General features: G+C 35.5%; 1 protein-coding gene across 1 annotated transcript in view; it reads left to right on the forward strand.

The window, feature by feature from the left end:
* Window positions 1-3,263: 3,263 nt before the first annotated feature.
* GPR174 (G protein-coupled receptor 174) overlaps window positions 3,264-22,059 on the forward strand; it is a 117,000-nt gene continuing 98,204 nt past the window's right edge. Inside the window, exon 1 of the mRNA XM_004482214.3 lies at window positions 3,264-3,585. The gene's annotated coding sequence lies outside the window, so the exon portion shown is untranslated. The remainder of the gene's footprint in view (window positions 3,586-22,059) is intronic.

Here is a 22,059-nt window from a genome sequence, read left to right on the forward strand (position 1 = left end):
TAAGAAAGAATCATAGAGCTTAGCTCTTAAGTCCATTTGATATTTTACCTCTCCTCTATAATTAAACAAGATAAAGCCTTTCCACGTGTGATATAATTGTAAATACCCCCCCCCCCCCTTTTCATAGATATAATGGGACTTTGGCCAGATGGAAATGATTTTGGCAAGGACATTGTCTTAGAGTTCTAGAAACCTGGTTTCAGGTCTCAGTGGAATCAATAATTCCCTGTGAAACTTGAAGCTAGTTCCTTCTTTCTCACTTGCTTCATATTTAAAATAAAAGCTTATACAACATCATCACTCATACACTTTTTAGCTCTGATATGTTATTATTTGAACAATTTGGAGTGAAATGTAACCAGGATTGTATAAGAACCTTTACTATAGTTATAATCATTTTAAAATTCCTTGACCTAAATAGGGAAAAATGTAGTTTAGCTCAAGAAATTTCACCATCAGGTATTTTATTTCAAAGTACAAGAATATTCACTACTATGATTCCTTCTATGTGTAGCAGGCTGAGAATTTTATGGATTTGTGTTCTGTACAAGTAGATTGATATGCCTGGACCCAATGCTCTTTTGGTGGAAGCAAGCAGGAAGAGTATGAGGATACCAAAAGTGAACCTACACATCACCTTGGGAGGTGAATATCACCATCCCAGGGTCCACAGGGTGGAGGAATAAAATATGGATTAGAATGGACTTAATGAAATTCTACTATAGAACTCTTGTGACTAGTAATGGAAAAAACTGTAGCATCGATGTGGAGAAAGCAGCCACGGTATTGCTGAGGGCAGGGACAGGGAAGAAGAGATATGATGTGGGGACCTTTTCAGGACTTAGAGTTGTCCTAAATGATATTGCAGGGACAGATGTTGGACATTATATATCCTGCCATAACCCACAGAATAGACTGTGGGAGAGTGTAAACTACAATGTAAATTATAATACATGAGATGCAGCAGTAATCCAAAATGTGTTCACCAAATACGATGAATGTGCCACAACGATGAAAGAAGTTGTTGATATGGAAGGAGTGGCAGGTGGGGTGTGGGGTATATGGGAACCTCTTATATTTTTTAATGTAACATTTTTTTGTGATCTATGTATCTTCAAAAAAATACAATAAAAATTAAACAAACAAACAAGCAAAAGTGAGCCTACACAAAGCCTGATTTGTAGTTTTATAGGAAAACAAATACTATCTATCTACTTATTGAAATCCTGTGATTTTTAATGGGCCCATCCCAAATCCGTTCTCCTATGAAAAGACTTGCTTAATCTCCATCCCTACATCCTACCCTTTGTTCCAACATTCCAGTTTCTCTGACTTCCTCTCTGAAATTCTACATCATTAGATATTACATTCTTAGGCCCATTTAATAAATATGCTGCTCTGTTTTGAAGCAATTGCATAATAACTTATCTACTCAACTTGATTTTAAAAGTTGCTGAGAGATGACAACCTTTATTTTACCATCACCTCCCCACCCTCTCTCTTTCACTCATTCTCTGCATGCCAGCAAAGATTGTACTACTGCTCTGTGTTTAGCAGTTAATCAATAGATGTAGGCTGAAGAGAAGTAGGGACATGTGAGAAGAGAGAGCATTACAGTAAATCAATAAACTCTAGACACACCCAAAGCAAGTAGAAAATAATCTTTAAACAAACAAGGCAGTAGCAATATCTTCTGCCAGACCCTGGAGCATAGAATGAAAAGACAAATCAAGGGCAGTATATTTTGGTTTGTTCTAACATACTTGCCCTTATACAAATTTAGATTAATACATCCTTTTTCTCATATTAATTTTTCTCCCCAATTGCTTATGGCTATTCTCACCATAAGTTAAAATTATTAAAGTTTACTTTTGGCAGTTCAGGTTTCTTATCCTAGATTTCTTCAGTTTTCCTTTACATCCTGTTTCCACTATCTACTCTCATCTTTCCAGTTCTGATAAACTCACTCACACCTTGGTTTTCTTGTAAGTATATTTCTAGGAGTGTCATGATTTTCACATCAATATTTCAGGGAGAAGGGAATACTTACCACCCAAGGACTAGTGCTTCAGTCATTTGTGGGGAAGGTACTTTGGAGCAAAAAGCCCCCCTCCATCTCTTCCCATAATATACCACACAGGTATGTCCTGGTGTGAGGCTTGACCTTGTCTTAACCTACCTTTTGCTCACATGGACTATGAGAATGGCTCTATTGCTTTAATCTACAGGTACTATTGAAAACTTGGAGATTGCCCACAGCTACCACCTGTTCATCTTCCTGTGCTGTAAGTGGTGTTGGAAAGTTAAGTGCCTAAGACAGTGTAGCTCTAGGCTATGGGACTCCTTAGAACACCATCTTCAAGAGTCTATGGTTAGGGAGCGGATATAGTTTAAGTGATTGTGCATTTGTTTCACTTGTACTAGGTCCCTGGTTCAATCCCCAGTAACTCCTAAAACAAACAAACAAACAAATGAAAAGGCCAGCTCTCATTGGTGAGCAGATGTAACTCATTGGTTGAGCACCTGCCTCCAATATATGAGGTCTTGGTTTCAATCTCTGGTACCTCCTAAAAAAATTAAAAGTCTATGGTTAAACATTTGGGGCACAGGAAAGCAGCCTCCTTTTACCCAATTCATCCTAACCACTGGGAGGAAATGGGGCCTTAACTGCATTTCCTAGTTCGCAGGGACCCTCAGGGGAAGGGGAAGTGGGTATACAGGAAGTGCGAGATGGGTTAAGTAGCTCCAAATTCTTCTTAAGGAGAGGAGTATTTATTTCAATGTCAGGTGTTCAGACGTTTTTACATCCAAGAATGTCCTATACAGGCTCCATTCCCTCCCTGATCTCTCCTTTAGGGAGCTATCTAGGAGACACCCTTAGATAGAGAAATGTCCACTTTAGTATCTTCGCACAACAACTGAGTGACTCTGAGAAAAGATCACAGGGAAGACTGCAGTGGTGCAATATCTATGAAATAGAAAGAGGGCACCTGCTTTACTACAGGACTCCATAAACAAGGGCTGTGTGTTATCACAAGTTCAAAGCTGAATGCAACTACAGGACTGGAAGACAATGCACTGTGGCCCTATAAATAGAAAGGTGACTTTTTTCTTACTACGTGTGAGGCTTTACAGGCTCCATGTACAGCACTTAGCATAGCCCTGCATCATTAATCAGAGGAAGAGAGAGTAAGGGCTGCCCCCTGAAAAACGGAAATGTTCAGTGTGCACAGAGTGGCTTGCAAATTTCACTCTGACAACTCACTACCTTCATACTAGTGGCTAGATAATAGAGAATTTTATTTCTTTTTTTTTCTTTTGCTTTCTTCAGTTTTCTTAGGACTTTCATATATTTTGCTTTCTTTTTATACTTTTCCTCTTCTCTCCTTTCCTCTCTTTTTACTTGTTTTTTCTTTCTTTCTCTTTCTTTCTTTCTTTCTTTCATTCTTTCTAGAAAAGAGGGATTAGGTTGATTATTTTCAGAATGGAGAGCTGGAATGAATGCACTGATCAGTAGCATCCTTGTTGGAATGGCTATCGTATGAATTCTTTGGAGATCTCAGGGGAAAACAGAAAGCCTGAACGGTAGGCTCCAACATTTTAATACATAATTAGCTCTCATATGTACCTTTCATCCTTGATTTTTAGATCTGGGCTTTTCACAACAGACTTTGGGTAGCCGGTCACATCTAAGGGTAGTTATGGATATAATGAAGGTGGACCATTCTTACATGCCATTTCCTTGGTATTTGGTGGGAGGAGAGAAATCGAGTTGAACTTGGGGAAATAGAAGTTTGAGATGGAGAACTTTCTCATAACTGTTATTCAAAATGTGTTTTGCTCAACTATTCATTAAGCAGAGTTACTGGCATGAATGTGTAAGATTGTTTCTACATATTCTTCTCTCTATAAGTCTTTGAGGATAATATTGTTTTTATCTGAAGGATTAAAATTGTTAAATGAGAAAATAAGACAGCTATAATGTTTTATTAATGGTTTTCTTTGCCAAGATGTGTGTACAGATCAGGTAATATCAACTGCATAGTTTCATTGTGAAAGTGAACTGTTGTAATCAATGGTAGGTATATATATATTCTTCAGTCAAATAAAGCAGTGTGGGGGAAAACATGTTTATAATGGGAAATAAGACAACAAACACAGTTGCTTTGCTTCTTATAGATTAGATGTAAGTATCAGAAGAAATTATCATTACATTTAAAAATCAACCATTTGTCAAAGAATTTGGATTATCAGAATAAATTATCATTACATTTAAAAATCAACGATTTGTCAAAGAACTTGGATTAAATTTAAATTTTTAAACACTTAAAATTAACTTACTTGTTTTGGCAAAATGTAAGTAAAACTGTTTCCTGGTTCACATGTTGTTTCTTTTCTGTGCTTAAAGAGAAAATGGACAGTATCTTCTAACTTTAAATCAAACAATCAGGCTATCAGTGTCATATACCTGCCAGGAACTGCATCAGAAATTAAAAGAAAGGGAAAGAGCAATTCCCTTTTGTTATGGTGATGGGAATGAATAGGGATGTGGTACAACGTGACCCAGGATTATATCTCAAATTACTTTCTTGCTTCTTTCTCTGCCCTCAATAATGGTGAATCTGTACTTAATTTTTTTGCTACTATAATCTTCCCACTTCCCAGGAGAAGAAAGTTATAATTTTATTTAATTAGCAGAGCTACATTTATTAGAGAAATTTTGGGTAATTCATCAGGGAGTTTTTCTTCTAGCTGTTATAAATCTCAGGTACGGAGGCAAAGGCATTGATCTTATAGATGGCATTAAATTCTATAATTCAGGGAAAGATTATATAAGCCAAACTAGTATATATCTGATTCACATAAAAGCCGTCATCCCAGAGGTTTCTGTCTTAGGGGAATTTTTTTTTTAATTCTGGAAATGTCTATGCCCTTTGTACTTATATACCTGAACATGTTGTTTTATGCTTGTGTTGGTATTATTATGAGACAGGAACTACTATTGAATTTATTTTGCTGGGACCAGAATAGCATGGTGCTGAATGTTGTAAAGTTAAATTAAAACAAAGCAGGACATTGACTGCTCCAAAGATTTCACTAAATTTCTACCTAGAGACCCTTAGTAATAAATATAATTCGACTTTTTCTCCTTTGCACCAGATAATGGAAATGGAATAGAGAAAGACATACACTTTTTACCTTTCTCTCTCAGACATTATGGCATCAATCAGATTCCCAGATCCACAAAGATAATTTTAACTTTTTCTCTTGACTTTTACTTTATCCTGAGAGGATGACACACAGATGATACTATTCCTCTTGCCCATTACAACGACCTCTTCCAAGTCTTCTTCCTGCGACATAGGTTTTTAGAATTAGATTCCAGACTCCTAACCAAAGAATAAAAAATTATCAGAAACAAATTCATATCCTGTCACTCACAGGAACAATGATAAACATCTAATATTCTCTTATAATTTAGGAAGTGACATATATTGGCAGTTTGTAATTTACTGTTGGTAAAACTGAGGCCTCAGAGTTTGAAATGACTAGGCCAAATCTCTGTATGAGTCTGTTACAGAGACAAGACTAGACTTCAAGTCTCTTCGCACCTTGTCCTGTGTTTGTTTCACTTCTCCTTGATACCTCACAAGAATAAGGGTTAAAAAGCATGCAATATTAATTGGGAAATGTTCAAAGATGTCATTTTAAAATCACTTAAGTACTTTTCAGTACCACAGGCATATTTTGTGCTTCTCCCAAAAGCCATGATGTTATAACAAACCTTGATTTATTGGGCTTTACTATTGTTTCCTTGAAGGAACAGAAAAGAGATACTCCTACAGTGCATAGAGGAAAAAAATCTCAGAATGAAAACTGAAATGCAGTAAATGCTGTAATACAACAGTAACACAGACTGGATATTTATATGCTACATGAAGTGACAGGAAACAGTGTGGCCAAGTAATAAGACAAGAGAGTGTATTCAGAAAGTCCAGAGGTCTAGAAGATTACAGATTTGAGAAGGGAATCAAGATTTCAGGGTATCTGCATGATTGAAACAATCATATGGGGCTGAGCAGTTAAGGATAGAGAGTGAGGAAGATTATAGTTACAATAACTAGTGCTATGTGAATACTGGAGAGAATGCAATAGTGGTTTGACTACTGCTGAATTTTATCATGTAACCGGGTTCAATCTGGGATTTGAAAGTCAATGTGACATATCTTTTTTTATAAAATTTTATTAAAGCATATCATACATACATGCAAATACCTAAACACTAAGTTGTAGTAAAAGTTGTTTTGAATTTACAAAACAAACATACATATCATCATACAGGGCTTCTATACATTGTCCCACCACTAACAAGTTGCATTGTTGTGAAACATTTGTTACAAATGACTAACTTACTATAGCTCATTTCTTACATTTAGTGTAGATTTTCCCCCAACCCCCACACTATTAACATCCTGTATTAGTTTTTTATATTTGTTATACTTCATGAGAGAACATTCTCATATTTTTTGTGTTAACGACAATCCTTTCTCCACCAATGGATTCCCTGTGTTATAGATTCTCATGTTTTATACAATCTATGCAAAGTGTACACACAGTGGCTCTCATTTTCATCACAAGTTGTGCTGTCATTACCTCAGTCAATTTTAGAACATTTTCATTACTCCCAAAGGAAAAATCGCTTAATCCCTTATACTCCCCTATTGCTGTCCCTTTAAAATTGATATAATATCTCCTTTGCCAATGATGTAAAAATATTACAATATTACTTTTAACTGTTATTCACAAATTACATTTGTTAAAATTTTCACCATATTGTTAACACTTTGTAAATGAAGAACATTCTTATATTTATACTTTTAACCATAATCTTCATCCACCACCAAAATCACTGTTATGCATTCCCTAGATTATGCCCTAGCTTCCTTTCAATTTATATTTGTAGGTACAGAATACTCCTTTCAGATACAATTAGATTTATGAATCAGCAGTATTAGTTATACCCATTATAATGTATCACCATCAATTCTACTAATATCCATACTTTTAAATAAACCTGATTAAAAATTCTACAAACATTAATCATCAACTCCCTTTCTCACCCCATGTTCTATGTCCTGTAATCTATACTCTAAAGTTTACCTCTGTGAGTTTACACATCATATTCAGGTCATATTAGTTAGACCATACAGTTTTGTCTTTTTGTGTCTGATTTATTTCATTCCACATAATGACCTCAAGGTTCATCCATGTGGCCATTTGCATCCTGATTTCATATCTTCTTACAGTTAAATAGTATTCCATTGTATCTATATACCACATTTTCTTTATCCATCCATCAGCTGATGGACACTCAGATTGATTCCATATTTTAGCAATTTTGAATAATACTGCTATAAACATCAGTGTGGAAATGTCAGTACGCGTCCTTGCTTTCAGTTCTGAATATATTCCTAGTGATGGAATGGCTGCATTACATGGCAGTTCTATATGCAGCTTCTTGAGGTACTGCCAATCTGTTTTCCACAGAGGCTCCACTATTCTACATTCAAAATGGTATTTCCTGGTACAGCCATTGGAAGACAAATTGTAGAGGTCTGCTTCAGAGACATCACTTTCATTTGTACTAAACGCTACATTAGCTTCAGCCAGGAATCATTATGCTGTCAGGGGTCCTCCGAAATAATTCTAAATGTGGCATATAAACCAAAATCAAGTCTGTGTAGTCTCTGGAAACTTGCATATGGGTCAAGAACTTCAATGATTCCAATTATCTGATGAGGAAATTAAAGTTTAAACCATTTGTCATGATCGGTATGTGAGTCATGTCAAAGCATGGCTTGTGCCCAGAGCATGAGTCAGGTCTGCCAATTCAGGCTCAGTTTCATCTTGGACAGTATAATCATCATCTAACTGAGTACGTAAAATATATGCAAATGTCTGCCACCAAATCTAAAGTCCCTCAATTCCTTACTCACTTCCTGACAATATATTTTTTTCTTCCCAAACTTGCTTGATGTCACAAAATTTATAACAGACAATATCAAAGTTTTCTCCAATTTCTCAGCAACAGGCAAAAATGTTTTAATATTGTTATAATTATAATCATTTAGCCATAATCCTTTTCAGCTTTAGTTGGAAGATCACATTCAGGTATTTCTCATAAGCTATTAATATATTACTGGGTATTTCTAACAAGCTAATGACATTTTATATGATAAAATATAGTTAATTATAAGATTGATAGTTATTGGTAATTATTTACTGTTTGGAGTATTTAATCTTATTTTAGGTGATGCAGGTGACACATGAGTTGGAACTTAAAAAATTTGTTATAGTGAGTTTCTACTTTATTTTGAAGTGTCAGAGCAAATGTGATAGAAAATGAATGACATGTAGAAGACAGTTTATTATTTATCAAATGTGTTGTTCACAATTAAATATTGCCACCAAATTAAATTATGAGAAAAGTCAATCGATTCCAAAACTGCTAGTGAAATGTTTTCTTAATATTTGCAAATAATTTCGCATCAGTGGATATAATGAAGCTACATTGATTATAGAGGTGACAAAGTAATGAGACACTGATTCGAAACTACAGAATTATCGTTTTTTATACTCAATTAACCATAAAAAGTGCAAACTGAAGTGGGAGGAGTGGTGGGATGGGGAGTGGGGTATATATATAAAAATCTCTTATATTTTTTAATGTAACATTTTTTTGTAATCTATGTATCTTCAAAAAAACAATAAAAATTTTTTAAAAATAAAAGAAAAATACTAAGAAAAACCAAAAAGGAAAAAAAAATTTAAAGTGCAAATTGTTCTTTCTCTCTTCTACCAGGAAGTCTGAAGTTGTTGAGACTAATTCATATTTGGCAGCTTCAATTATATTATGCATATTATAGCATAAAGAATATTTTCTATACTACTTGTAAATGGCCGAAAACAAAAGACTGGTGTTAACTTTAAACACAATGATATGCAAAGTTGAATAAGTATTTACCATAAAAATCTATCAGAAGTACTCTAAGATATTAAGTTACACTCTTACATATTTCTCAAAGTGGAAAAATTAAATGATTAATTATTTCAATGTAGATAGGGAGAGAACATAAACAAGTTCCAATAAATAAGCTTTTTTCACTAAAACAGTGTTATTCTTTTACACTTTTACCCAATTTACCTGTATGGTTGAAATTTGTAAGTGTAGAAATCATTTATAAATTCTTACGTTTTTTTTCCCCTTGCTTGGTGGTAGAGAACCACAGGAGGTATATTTAAAATTTACGTTTCAATGTTTACTTTTCACTACCAATTTTTACTCATTTAATCTTCTATATCCACATTTCTTTGACCTGTTCTCACCCAATAATAGCATCCTGCTTCTATCTTATCACATGATACCTTCAGTGCAGTTTTGAGTGGGATCTTGCCCCCCCACTTTCTCCCCAATAAATCTAAAAAAAGAAAACACACACACACACACACACACACAAATTTTGTAACTCTGAATGTACCAACAGATTTCTCTCTTTTCTAAGGAAGCTATGGTTAAAATTAGGTGGTACTGACTTTTTCAATATTTCATAAAATTAATTCAATTAAATAATGAAAAGTATGGACATTTGACATAGCACTGGTGCCCCTGAGGATGAATCACTGAAAATCAAAATATCTGGTACTGTTATCAAAAACAAGCCCAGTCCATATAAAATCTTCAAATACTATGACTTCTAAAAGCTTATGGGAACTAAAAAGGAAAGTAAATCTAGTCAAAACAGTGTGTGAATTCAGAGAGTGAATATGACAAACTAAATTGTGAAGTAGACAGTTTAGATAGCTAAACAAGACTAATTAGAGGCAGTGGAATTAGAGCAGGGGTTCTTTTTTAATACTTTTATTTCAAAATAAGTTTGATTACATAAATATTACATAAAAAATATAGGGAATTTCCATATGCCCCACTCCCTCCACCTCCCACATGTTCCCATATTAACAACGTCTTTCATTAGTGTGGTATATATGTTACAATTGATGAGCACACCATGGAACTTTTTGTCAGTCAGGTGAAAACCACAGACCCCTTACTAAGTTTATACAGTACTGTGTAATATTTAAAAAAAATTATCATACCCACACCAACACATCTCCATAAAAATAATGTTTTTTTGAATTTTAATTCAAGCCAACAGACCGCTGGTTAAAAAGCCCTGAATTAGAGCCAGAATTTTACAAGTGGACAATCCTTTAATGGGATTTGGGGTTACCCAGTTTTTCTCTGGTCACGTTGCTGAATTGTCATTTTAGTCAAGGAGGATAGAACAAACTTACCTTTATTTTGGACCATGACATTTAATTTATCAAAATGATATGAGAATATTTTGTAATCTTCATAGAGAACAGTGCTTTTTCTCACAGTTCACAGAGTTTGACCTGGATCATATTTAACAGAGAATAACTTTTTAATAGCGGTGCTCCGAGAAGTATTCACCAAATGCAATGAATGTCTCATGATGATGGAGATTGTTGTTATGGGGGGAGGAGTGGAGTGAGGGGAGTGGGGGTATATGGGGACCTCATATTTCTTGAATGTAATATTAAAAAATAAATAAATAAAGAGAGATAAAAAATAACAAATTTAGTTCTAAATTGAAGTTTTAAAAATTGTAACTTCAAAAATGTTGTGTGTGTCTGTTTTGGTATTTTTCCTAAGGACTAAGATCACTCAGGAAATTTAAATCTGTTTGTTATCTGGGAATCATTAAATTTGTAAATCCTTGTGAATAGGGAAGAAATATTAAGCTTTATTACCCTGGATCATAAATTACTCCCTGGTTGGGAATTGGATCATATTTATATAGCTACTATAAAACTGCAGGCTGAACCAATATATGGAGAATATGGGCATGATGGTTAATCATATTTTCCCCTTCCCAAATCTACTGTGGGATCTTTATTAAACAGGCTGTTTTATTACATTAGATACAGATGCAATCTTTTCCCAAACTTTTCATTTAAAACACACCAAGAACTAAGAAATATTTCAGACTCCTATAAAAATGAAAATTGTTGGTGCAGCACCCCAATACCCTCCTGTCAAAGACTGGATATTGCTTTGGAAATTTTTACTCTACTATAGTAATACTTGCATGCATTAACCCTGATTGTTATATTAGGGCAAACAAAATGAAAGACTTCTAAGGAGTGGTCATCAGTTCACTATTTTTTCTGTAAGATTTCAACACATTTATTAAAATGATTAAATTATCAATCATCACAAAATTTATTTTCAAAGTAAAGTTTTAAGTTTTGAACAACTTTTATCTGGGTGTGGAATGATTTTTAGGTTTGAAAATTTCATTTTGGAATGTAAAGGAATTTTGGTTTGGCCAATCTTACTCTTAAGCATGATGACTACATTTTCTTTAATAAAGAATGCTGACTTTATTTTTAAATTTTTTGTTTTTGGACTCAATTTTATTTGTCTCTTTTCTAATATACTTTTTTACTATTTTAAGATACTTAGATTACATAAAAATTATATAAATATATAGGGGATTCCCATATGCCCTGATCCTTGCCCTCCTGTATTTTCCCACATTAACAACATTATTCATTAGTGTACTACATTTGTTACAACTGAGGGATACATTCTGGAGCATACACACTAAGTGTGGATTATAGTGTACATTATAGTTTATACTCTCTCCTACACCTTTTTTAAGTTATAACAAGACATATCATGGCCTATATCTGTCATTGCAATGTCATTAAGGACAATTCCTAAGTACCAAAAATTCCCCCATATTACACATATTTTTCCCTCTTCCACCCACAGAACCTCTGGTGAACACTGCCTCCAAATCAATGATAGAAGTTCTTCCACTGCTAAAATAACACTAAGTCTATACTTGAAAAACAATAAGTCTACTCTAGTCCATTGTTCATTCACCAATCCAGAGGACTCTGGGATTAGGATGCCCACTCCACTTCTAAGAGGGGGCTTAGATCCCATGGGGCAGAATGGGATTTTCTTGCTTGCAATTACAGACTTTTTCTGTTCCTTAGGATGGTCATTGTCCAACATCATCTTCTTGTTAGTTGTCCTGAGTGAGTCCAACGAACTAGAAAGTAGGAGTTGCGACTCTGTTGAGATCCAGGGCCAAGTTGGCACATGGACAGCCCAATGATTTAAGTCTCTTAGAAATACATGTATCAACTCTAGTACTAACTATAGGTTCAAATAGAAGAGGCAGAAAAGCATGTGTAGTGAGATCACAACTGAGTCCAAATCTGTAAGACTGGGGTGCATAAATTCAAAAGTAGGGCCTACTGGCAGGGCAAAAAACTCCTGAGCTATTTTCCCTGCCTATAGTGTCTGGATGTCTCCAGAACCCTCAGGAGCCTCACTATTAGAGGCAATATTTACTTTGGCAGTCAATAAGATTCTACTGAGACATGCTTTACTGGAACCTTTGGAATGAACTTCTGACTCACTTTGGTTCTCTTAGCCATAAAAACTTCTCTGTATTTACACTTTTGCCCTTTTGGGCAAGGTCTTTTTCCAGTTGCATTGCTAGTTGGTGCTTGGTAGTAATTCCTTATTGCCAGGGAGGCTCATCCCTAGGTGTCATGTCCCATGTTGGGGGTAAGGTAATATATTTTTATGATTGAGTGCAGTTTAGGGAGAGGCCACATTTGAGCAACAAGGAGGCTTTCAGGAAATCTCTCATAGGCACCCTATAATGTTAATACTGAGTTAAGTTTAAACTTCAAAAGTAAAGTGTCATAAGTACAATCATCAATATCAAGGCCCCGACAATGTTCCATCCTCCTTCACTAGTCACTGCCCCTGTATTCAGGAGGCTTCTCGCTGTCCTATTAGAGAATGTGGCAGAGCATGCCAGGATGGGAGTTTGATATTATTTCAGTTATTGTGTGAAACTCCACACACCATGGCATTTCCCCATGAACACTTGAACACATTTATGTGACTTATAGGTACACCCCAGGTGAACCTCTTCCCATGCATGCCCCATCACTGACACCTCACATCAATGATCCTCCCCTGCCACAGTTGTAACTATTCTGTGATCCAAACCTTCTTCAAAAATGAAGCCAAGGGAAGCGGACTTGGCCCAGTGGTTAGGGCGCCCGTCCACCACATGGGAGGTCTGTGGTTCAAACCCCGGGCATCCTTGACCCATGTGGAGCTGACCCAATCTCAGTGCTGATGCGTGCAAGGAGTGCTGTGCCACACACGGGTGTTCACTGCTTAGGGGAGCCCCACGCGCAAGGAGTGCACCCCGTAAGGAGAGCCACCCAGTGTGAAAGAAAGTGCAGGCTGCCCAAGAACGGTGCCGTACACACAGAGAGCTGACACAACAAGATGATGCAACAAAAAGAAACACAGATTCCTGTGCTGCTGACAACAGAAGTGGACAAAGAAGAACACGCAGCAAACAGACACAGAGAACAGACAACTGGGGTGGGGGCGGGGGATAGAGAGAGGAATAAATAAAATAAATCTTAAAAAAAAATGAAGCCAACAAAATATCCAAATACAATTAATAAGAAAATGAAATAATGGTAATTTTAAAAATAACAAATAAAGATTAAAAATTGGATTAATAAAAAAATAAAAATGTAAAATTTTAAAAATTGACATTATGTCTCTCATCATTGTAAGATCTGTAGTCTTGTACATACAGTGATATTTTCTTCCATTTTTCCCCCAGTGCCTTCTTTTTTAAAATTTTATCTTCAAGATGCTTTAGGTTATAGAAAAGTGATGTACAATATATAGGATATTCCCATATACCCATCAACCTATCCCTATTTCTCTTTCCATTATAAATAATATTTTACATGTGATTTTTACATTTGTTACAATTGTGCAAATATTGAAACACTGTAACTAACTGTATTAACGATTTCCATTATGGTTTATATTTTTTACCATAAACATATAAATTTTGTTGAAATTTATCATGGTCTATATCCATCATTTCCAGATCATATAGAATAATTCCATCGCTCCAAAATGACCCATGTTCCATCTATTCTATTACTTCCTCCTCCCCTCTGGACTCACAGCAACCACCAAGCTTCACTGCTTGAAGAATAAGATTCATATTTACTTGCAACAGCATTGAGGGCTTGACTGACTGGACTGTACTCTGCTATTAGGCACTGCCTAAGCTCTAGAGAGATCCAGCCCCTGTATTTGAGAACATAGCAACAATCCCCACGATGCAAATCCAACATCTTTCTGCTCATTATGGGGGCCTCCACACACTGATACAACACAACCTGACAAGATGAACAGTCACACACTACCTAGAAGCATACTCCAGGTGTGCCCTGTCCCACATGTCCCTCATATCCAACACCCTAAACTAGTAACCCTTCCCTGCCATATTTGCCAAAAGAATGTCTTAAAGTTGTAGTTTAACCACATACCTGCAAATCCCGAGTTCACCTTCTCCCTCCCCCAAACTTTACCCCAGTTCCATGTACAATCCAACCCACACTCCACACCTTACCCTCCTCAAAAATCAGCATTGCCCAACCCAATAGCATCAAAGCACCATTGTCATTTCCATCCACTGTACAACTAAACATTTTCACCTTATCATAGATTTTGTCCATAAGGGCATTGGCTCAAAATTTTCTTCTCCTATTCTGTCTCCTGTGAACCTATCTTCCAGACTTTGGTTCTGTGTGTTTGCCCTATATGCATAATTCATATCAATGAGGTCATGTAATATTTGGCCTTCAGTGCCTGACTTGCTTAACTCAACATAAGGTCTTCAAGATTCATCCATGTTATCTCAAGTGTTGATACTGCATTCCTTCTTACAGCTGAGTAATATTTCATTGTGTGTATATACCACAATTTGTTTGTCCATTTATCTGTTGATGGACATTTGGGTCATTTTCAACTTTTGGCAATAGAGAATAATTTTGCTATGAACATTTATGTGCATATACCTTTGTGTGTCCCTGATTTCAGTTCTTCTTGGTATATACCCAGCAGTGAGATTGTTGGAACATGTGGCAGTTCTATAATTAGCTCCCTAAGAAATGACCAAAACGTTCTCCACAATGGCTGCACCATTCTACCTTCCCACCAGCAGTGGAAAAGTGTTCCCATTTCTCCACATCCATTCCAACACCTGTAGTCCTCTATTTTTAATATCCACCAGTCTGATGGGTAAAAGATGATATCTCATTATAGTTTTAAATTGCATTTCCCTAGTAACTAGGGATGTTATGCATCTTTTCATCTTCTTTTTAGCCATTTCTATTTCTTCCTTGGAGAAGTGTCTATTTAAAACACTTGTCCATTTTTAAAATTAATTGTTTTTCTTTTTCTTTTTGAGGTGTAGGATTTCTTTACATGTGCTGGATATTAGACCCTTATCAGATATATGGTTACCAAATACTTGTTCCCATTGTGTAGGTTGCCTATTCACTTTCTTGACAAACTCCTTTGAGTTGCAAACATTTTTAATTTTGAGGAGGTCTCATTTATCTATTTTTTCTTTCACCGTTTGTGCTTTGAGTATGAAGTTCATGAATCCATTTCCTATTACAAGATCCTGTAAATGCTTCCTTACATTATCTTCCAAGGTCTTTACAATCTTGGTTTTATATTTAGATCCTTAATCCATCTTGAGTTGATTTTTGCATAAGGTATGAGATGGTATTCCTCTCTTATTTTTTGGATATGGATATCCAGTTCTCCAAGCACCATTTATTGAAGAGGTCATTCTCTTCCAGTTGAGTTGGTTTGGTGGTCTTGTTGAATACCAGTTGACCTTATATGCAAGGATCTATATCAATTCTCAATGCAGTTCCATTGGTCAGTATGATGATGCTTGTGCTAATACGATGAAGTTTTGATTACTGTGGCTTTGTAGTATATTTCAATGTTAGATAGTGTGAATCCTCTGATTTCATTTTACTTTTTCAATATGTCTTTGTCTATAGGGGGTCACTAGCCCTTACAAATAAATTTTATAGTTAGCTTTTCCTATTCAGTAAAAAATGCTGTGGTAGTTTTTATTGTGATTACATTAAATCTGTAAATCAGTTTGGGTAGGATAGACACCTTAATGATATTTAGTCTTCCTATCCATGAAAAGGGAATATTCTTGCAGTTATTTAAGTCTGCTTTGATTTCCTTTAACAGTGTCATGTAGTTTTCTGTGTACATATAATTGACATCTTTAGTTAAATTTATTCTTAATTATTTGATTCATTTCGTTGCTATTGTAAATGGTATATTTTTCTTGATTTCCTCCTGAGATTGCTCATTATAGGTGTATAGAAATGCTACTGATTTTTGTATTGATTTTATAACCTACCACTTTACTGAAATCATTTATAAACTCTAGAAGGTTTGTTGTAGATTTCTCTAGTCTTTCTATGTATAAGATCATGTCATCTGCAAATAGTGAAAATTTTAATTCAAAACTTTAAATTTGGATGCCTTTTATATCTTCTTCTTGCCTAAGTGCTCAGGCAAGTACTTCTAACACAATGTTAAATATGTGTGGTGAAAGTGGGTCTCCTTGCTTTATTCCAGATTTTAAAGAGAAAGCTATTAGGATTTCACCATTGAATATGATGTTAGCTGTGGGTTTTTCATATATACTTTTTACCATGTTGATGAAGTTTCCTTCTATTCCTATCCATTACAGTCTTTTTATCTGGAAAGTTGCTTTATTTTTCAAAATTTTTTCTGCATTTATAGAGATTATCATGTGATTTTTTTCTTTCTATCTGTTTATGTGGTGTATTACATTGATCAACTTTCTTACTTTGAAGGATACTTACATACCAGAAATGAAAAAACAATTTTTCATGGTGTATAATTCATTTGATGTGTTTTTAAATACAATTAGCAAGTATTTTCTTGAGGATTTCAGTTAAATTTATTCCTAGTTATTTGATTCATTTAGTTGCTATTGTAAATGGAATATTTTTCTTGATTTCCTCCTCAGATTGCTCATTATAAATAGCTCATTGCAATTGTAAATGGTATATTTTTCTTGATTTCCTCCTCAGATTGCTCACATTCATTTCTGTGGGATCGGTGGTGAGATCCCCTTTCTCATTCCTTATTTTATGTATTTGCATCTCTTCTCTTTTTTTCTTTGTTATTCTAGCTCAGCATTTGTCAATTTTATTAATCTTCTCAAAGAACCATCTTTTTGCGTTGTGTATTTTTTCTAGTGCTTTCTTACTTTCCAATTCATTTAGCTCTGCTCTAATCTCTTTTATTTCCTTTTTTCTACTTGATTTGGTGTTCATTTGTTGCTCTTTTAATAATTCCTCCATGTTTGCATTAGGTCTTTGATTTTACTCTTTCTTCTTTTATAATATAGACATTTATGACTATGAATTTCCCTCTCCACACTGCTTTTGCCTGCATCCCATAGGTTTTGATATATTTTGTTCTCATTTTCATTCACTTCCAGGTAGTTACTGATTTCTTTTGCAATTTCCTCCTTGACCCACTGATTGTCTAAGAGTGTGCTGTTTAACTTCCATATCTTTGTGCTTAATCTGGTTTTCAATTCCTTGCTGATTTCCAGGTACATTCCATTGTGGTCAGAGACATTACTTTGTGTGAATTCAATATTTCTGAATTCATTGAGAGTTGTTCTGTTGTCTAACATGTGATCTACCATGGAGAATTATCCATATGTGCTAAAGAAGAATGCATAGCCTGATATATTTGGGTATAATGTTCCATATATGTATATTAGGTCTATATTCTGTAATGAATTATTCTAGGTCTCTGTGGTTTTTTATCCTCTGTTGAAATGTTCTCTCTAATGGTAATAATGGTGTATTTATGCCCCCCCACTATAATTTTAGAGGCATCTATTTCTCCACTGAGATATTCCTATATTTGCCTCATGTATTTTGAAGCACCCTAGTTAGGTGAATAAATGTTTATGATTGTTCTTTCTTCTCTATAGATTAGTACTTTTATTAATATATAGTGGTTTTCTGCTGGGACAAGCTCAGCAATAGGTTTGCATGAAAGGAAGGTGATGCAGAACTGAAGAAATAAAAGGACAGAAAGAAAGACACAAGAGAGGAAACATAGATGGGACCAGGGGGTTTCACAGCTTTTGAAACTGAAAGCCTCAACCCTAGTTTCTCCATTGTATTTATTTGAAAACTAATGAGCAACTTCGCAACATAAGAAGCATCTTGCAACATCTACAATAAGGTACAGGAACATCTTTTACAATAATAGGAAGCAACTTGCAACATCTACAATAAAGTACAAAAACATCTTGTACAATAACAAGAAACAACTGATAGGTAATTTACAATAACAGGAGGCAACTCAGAATAGCTTGTACAATAACAAGAAACAACTAAGAGGTAAGCCAGTTTCCTACAACATATCCCCCTTTTTGTTTTTTATAAAGCAATGAAAGCAGATTAGGTGGTTTCTTACTGCCTCATACCCTGAAGGGTTCATTGTGTGCTTATCGTTTAAGTGACAATGTCAAATCAGAAAACAGCATTTTATACATAATCCATAACTACAGCAGATTTATTCAAACTTCCAACTAACAGACAATTTATTTCTCATGGACTTAAGATTTCTTACCAGCAAGGCTATATAGGCCAGTATTTGATTAAAAATGACCTTATTTTCCCCAATTTGTATAGTTTGAGTCATAGGCAATGACAAATTATTGTTACTTCCCCATTTTGGACCGTGGGGCAGCTGGAAGTTTATCACATAACTTCAATGCCTTCATTGGTCCTGCTTTTAGCATCTTCACTGGACCTAAGGCCACAATTCAGTGTTGAATTAGCTTAGTCCATCATTGTGAGGACTCATTTTCCAGGCAGAAAACAATAGCTGGCTTGTTTTAAGAGTCCTGATGTAGTGTCTGTATCAGTAAAAGCACATCCTGCCCTTCGCAAGAGCAGGAGATGACCAATGCCACAGTCATTGAAGTGAGCCTGAAGGACACCCATGAGTGATTTCCACAAACTGCTGGTGAAAAATAGGCAGCTGGAACCACTGGCCTAGGCACCACAAGGTCTGGTACTCACAACGTTTGCCTTTCCGGTGGAGCCACTCTGCTTTTCAGGTCTCAGTTGTGTGCTTTTCGGGTCTCAATTGTGCTTTATGAAGCATCTGCTTCAACAGTCCTGAGAAAGATGTTAGAGGAGTTGGCAGGGAAATGACAGAAGGTTACCTGTTACTGCTGGCAGGTGTCCCAGATGTTCTTCCACAGATCTCTCCCCCATCAAGGGTGATTCACAACAGTCCATCATTTTTGTCTTGCTTTTCGTATTTGCAATCCTCCCCTGGATAGAGATGGCAGTCTTCAGAATATCCAGACACTACTGTGTTAAGCTTTTCACTCTTAGCAAGGTTTCCTGTGCTGCACAAAATTGCTTTTTTTATATTGGATTATAGCCTGAGGGGCGTTCAGTTAGAATGTTGTCTTTGCCACAAACCTCACCTAAAGCCAATATTGATGCTGGCCATATCCAATTCACAGGCTAAGTCAATATCCACCTCCCTCCCCTTTTAATTTTTAATTTATTATTATTATTTTTAAACAGAACAGCCTCCTGGAGGCCTTCCTAATCCCTTGAAGGACCTTTCCAACTAACACATCTCAGTGAGGGATAAAAGATTTTTAATATTCCAACAGTATTACAAATTCTATTAACAAAAGAAAAAAACATTGTACTACATCAATCACAGCAGAAAGTATAGTTTTGTCTTACTCAACCAAACAACATTTAATAATGTGATGAAGTATCAGGGATCTTACAGCTTGTCCCAATTGTTTGCCTATTCCAGGCCCTTAAGATACCATTGTCTCTGATGTTTCTTAGTAGGGTCACTGCCACAGGTTTCTTCTATGTAGCCAGATTCATTCCCATCAGGCCAGGGCAGAAAGCCTTGAAAAACTGCAAAAAGTTCATTGTTGCCCTTTTCACACAGTGTTTGCATATTTTGTATTCTTTCAGGATTATTTTACTTTTATGAAACACATTATCTCACTGAATGCTACCACAATACTTTTACAACTTGCTATATGCATTTTATTATTCAAGACTTACAACCACAGAGATCTCATTAACATTTTAAACTTAGGTAATAGTATAAGTGCTTATTATTAGTAGTAGTGGTAGTATATATTTTTTGAATACAGGTCTTTTAGAAAATTTTATCAAATTATATCATCATCCAGAGGTATCAAAATATACAGTGACAATGAACAATCACAAAAACCATTATAACACACACTGAAACAATTACCACACACAAACACTGAACAAACAAAGACAAAAGCAGTTCTTCCTTTTTTCCTTTCTTTCATTTTAATAACTTAATGTAAAACCATTATAGCCTATAAATCTTTCTGCATGATTAAACATTTTTTGTAAGAATACTAGCAAAGCATACATATTAGGCAAAACCTCAATCCTGATATAAGATATAACTGAGCTCTTGGTCAGCTATTGTTCAGCTTCTTGCTTTAGATTTTTAATTCACCACTAGGTAGAAGGTGAAGCTACTCTAACCTTCAGAATGGGACCCAGCTATGCAGTCTTCAGTGTCAGTTTCTCCATCTGCATGACCAGAGGTTCTGGGTCCCATAGGAACTTTTGCTGTCTCTTGGTGTTCATGATATGGCTTCATCTGTTGAGCTGGTACCCACACAGGATGTTCTCCATCTCCTGAAGAAATACAAACAAACCCTCTTCCCCAAGTTAACAACTTCCCTGTCAACCATTTATTCATTGGTGGATCATTCCACCAAATTAAAGGTTTTCAGACAGAGTTTGGGTTTGAGTTTTAGAATTAGTTTGGAAATGCCTTTCAGATGCTGTCCCTTTCAGGGTTGTTCCACAGTTAAGAAAATTAAGAGTGAATAATGCTTTGTATAACTGCACCTGTGGTGTCTCCCCGTCTTCTCCTTTTTGCTCTTGTAGCATGAATTTAATGGTTTGATTTGCTCACTTGACAAATAGCCTACCCCTGGGAATTAAAAGGAAGTCCTGTAGTATGAGAAATAGTCCAAGTATCTAGAAGTCTTTTAAGGGAGATACTGGTATAAGCAGGAGCATTATCTGTTCTTAGAGACTTGGGAAGTCCCATCACAGCAAAGCAAGCTAACAAATACTGTCTTATGTGTCGAGCAGTTTCTCCTATCTGAGCTGTAACCCAAATGAATCCTGAACAAGTATCTACAAGGACATGAACATAACATAATTTTCCAAAGGAAGAGATATGAGTCACAGCCATTTGCCACAGAGAGTTAATAGTTAAACCACTGGGATTTACTCCAGTTTCTGATTCTTTTGGATTATTAAGAATGTGACAGGATGGACAAGTTTGAACAATGTCCCTAGCTTGTGCCCATGTTAAAGGAAAATGAGCCTTGAGGTCAGCTGCATTTATATGGGTTAGGTTGTGAAATTGAATAGCTTCCTGTAAAACTGGAATAACTAATTTATCAATGGCATTATTGCCTTGTACTAACGGTCCAGGTAAGTTGGAATGAGATCGAATATGAGTGAAGAAAATGGACTTTTCCTATTTTTAATTATTTGTTGAAGTTTGTGAAAAAGTTTATAAAGAAACTGATTTATCTGATTTATGTTAGGTTTGATAAGAGCTGTTTCAATCAATTGAGAAACCTGGATGACATACACTGAGTCTGAAGGGATGTTTATGGACTCTGGTATGTCTTGCAAAGCAGTAAATACTGCTACTAATTCAGCTTGCTGAGCTGAAAATCCAGGAGTAGGAATTTTCTTAGTTTTGTACTCAGTATACCCAGTGATGCCATTTCCAGACCTATCAGTAAAGACTGTAAGGGTGTCAAGTACTGGTTGAAACTTAGTTATGCTAGGTAAAATCCATTGAGTGCTTTTAATGAATTATGGCACAGGATTTTTAGGGTAATGATTATCTATTTGTCCAACATAATCAGCAAAGTCTATTTGCCATTGTATGTGGTTTTGGAG

Source organism: Dasypus novemcinctus, chromosome X (genome assembly GCF_030445035.2).
Source record: "Dasypus novemcinctus isolate mDasNov1 chromosome X, mDasNov1.1.hap2, whole genome shotgun sequence".
NCBI lineage: Eukaryota > Metazoa > Chordata > Mammalia > Cingulata > Dasypodidae > Dasypus > Dasypus novemcinctus.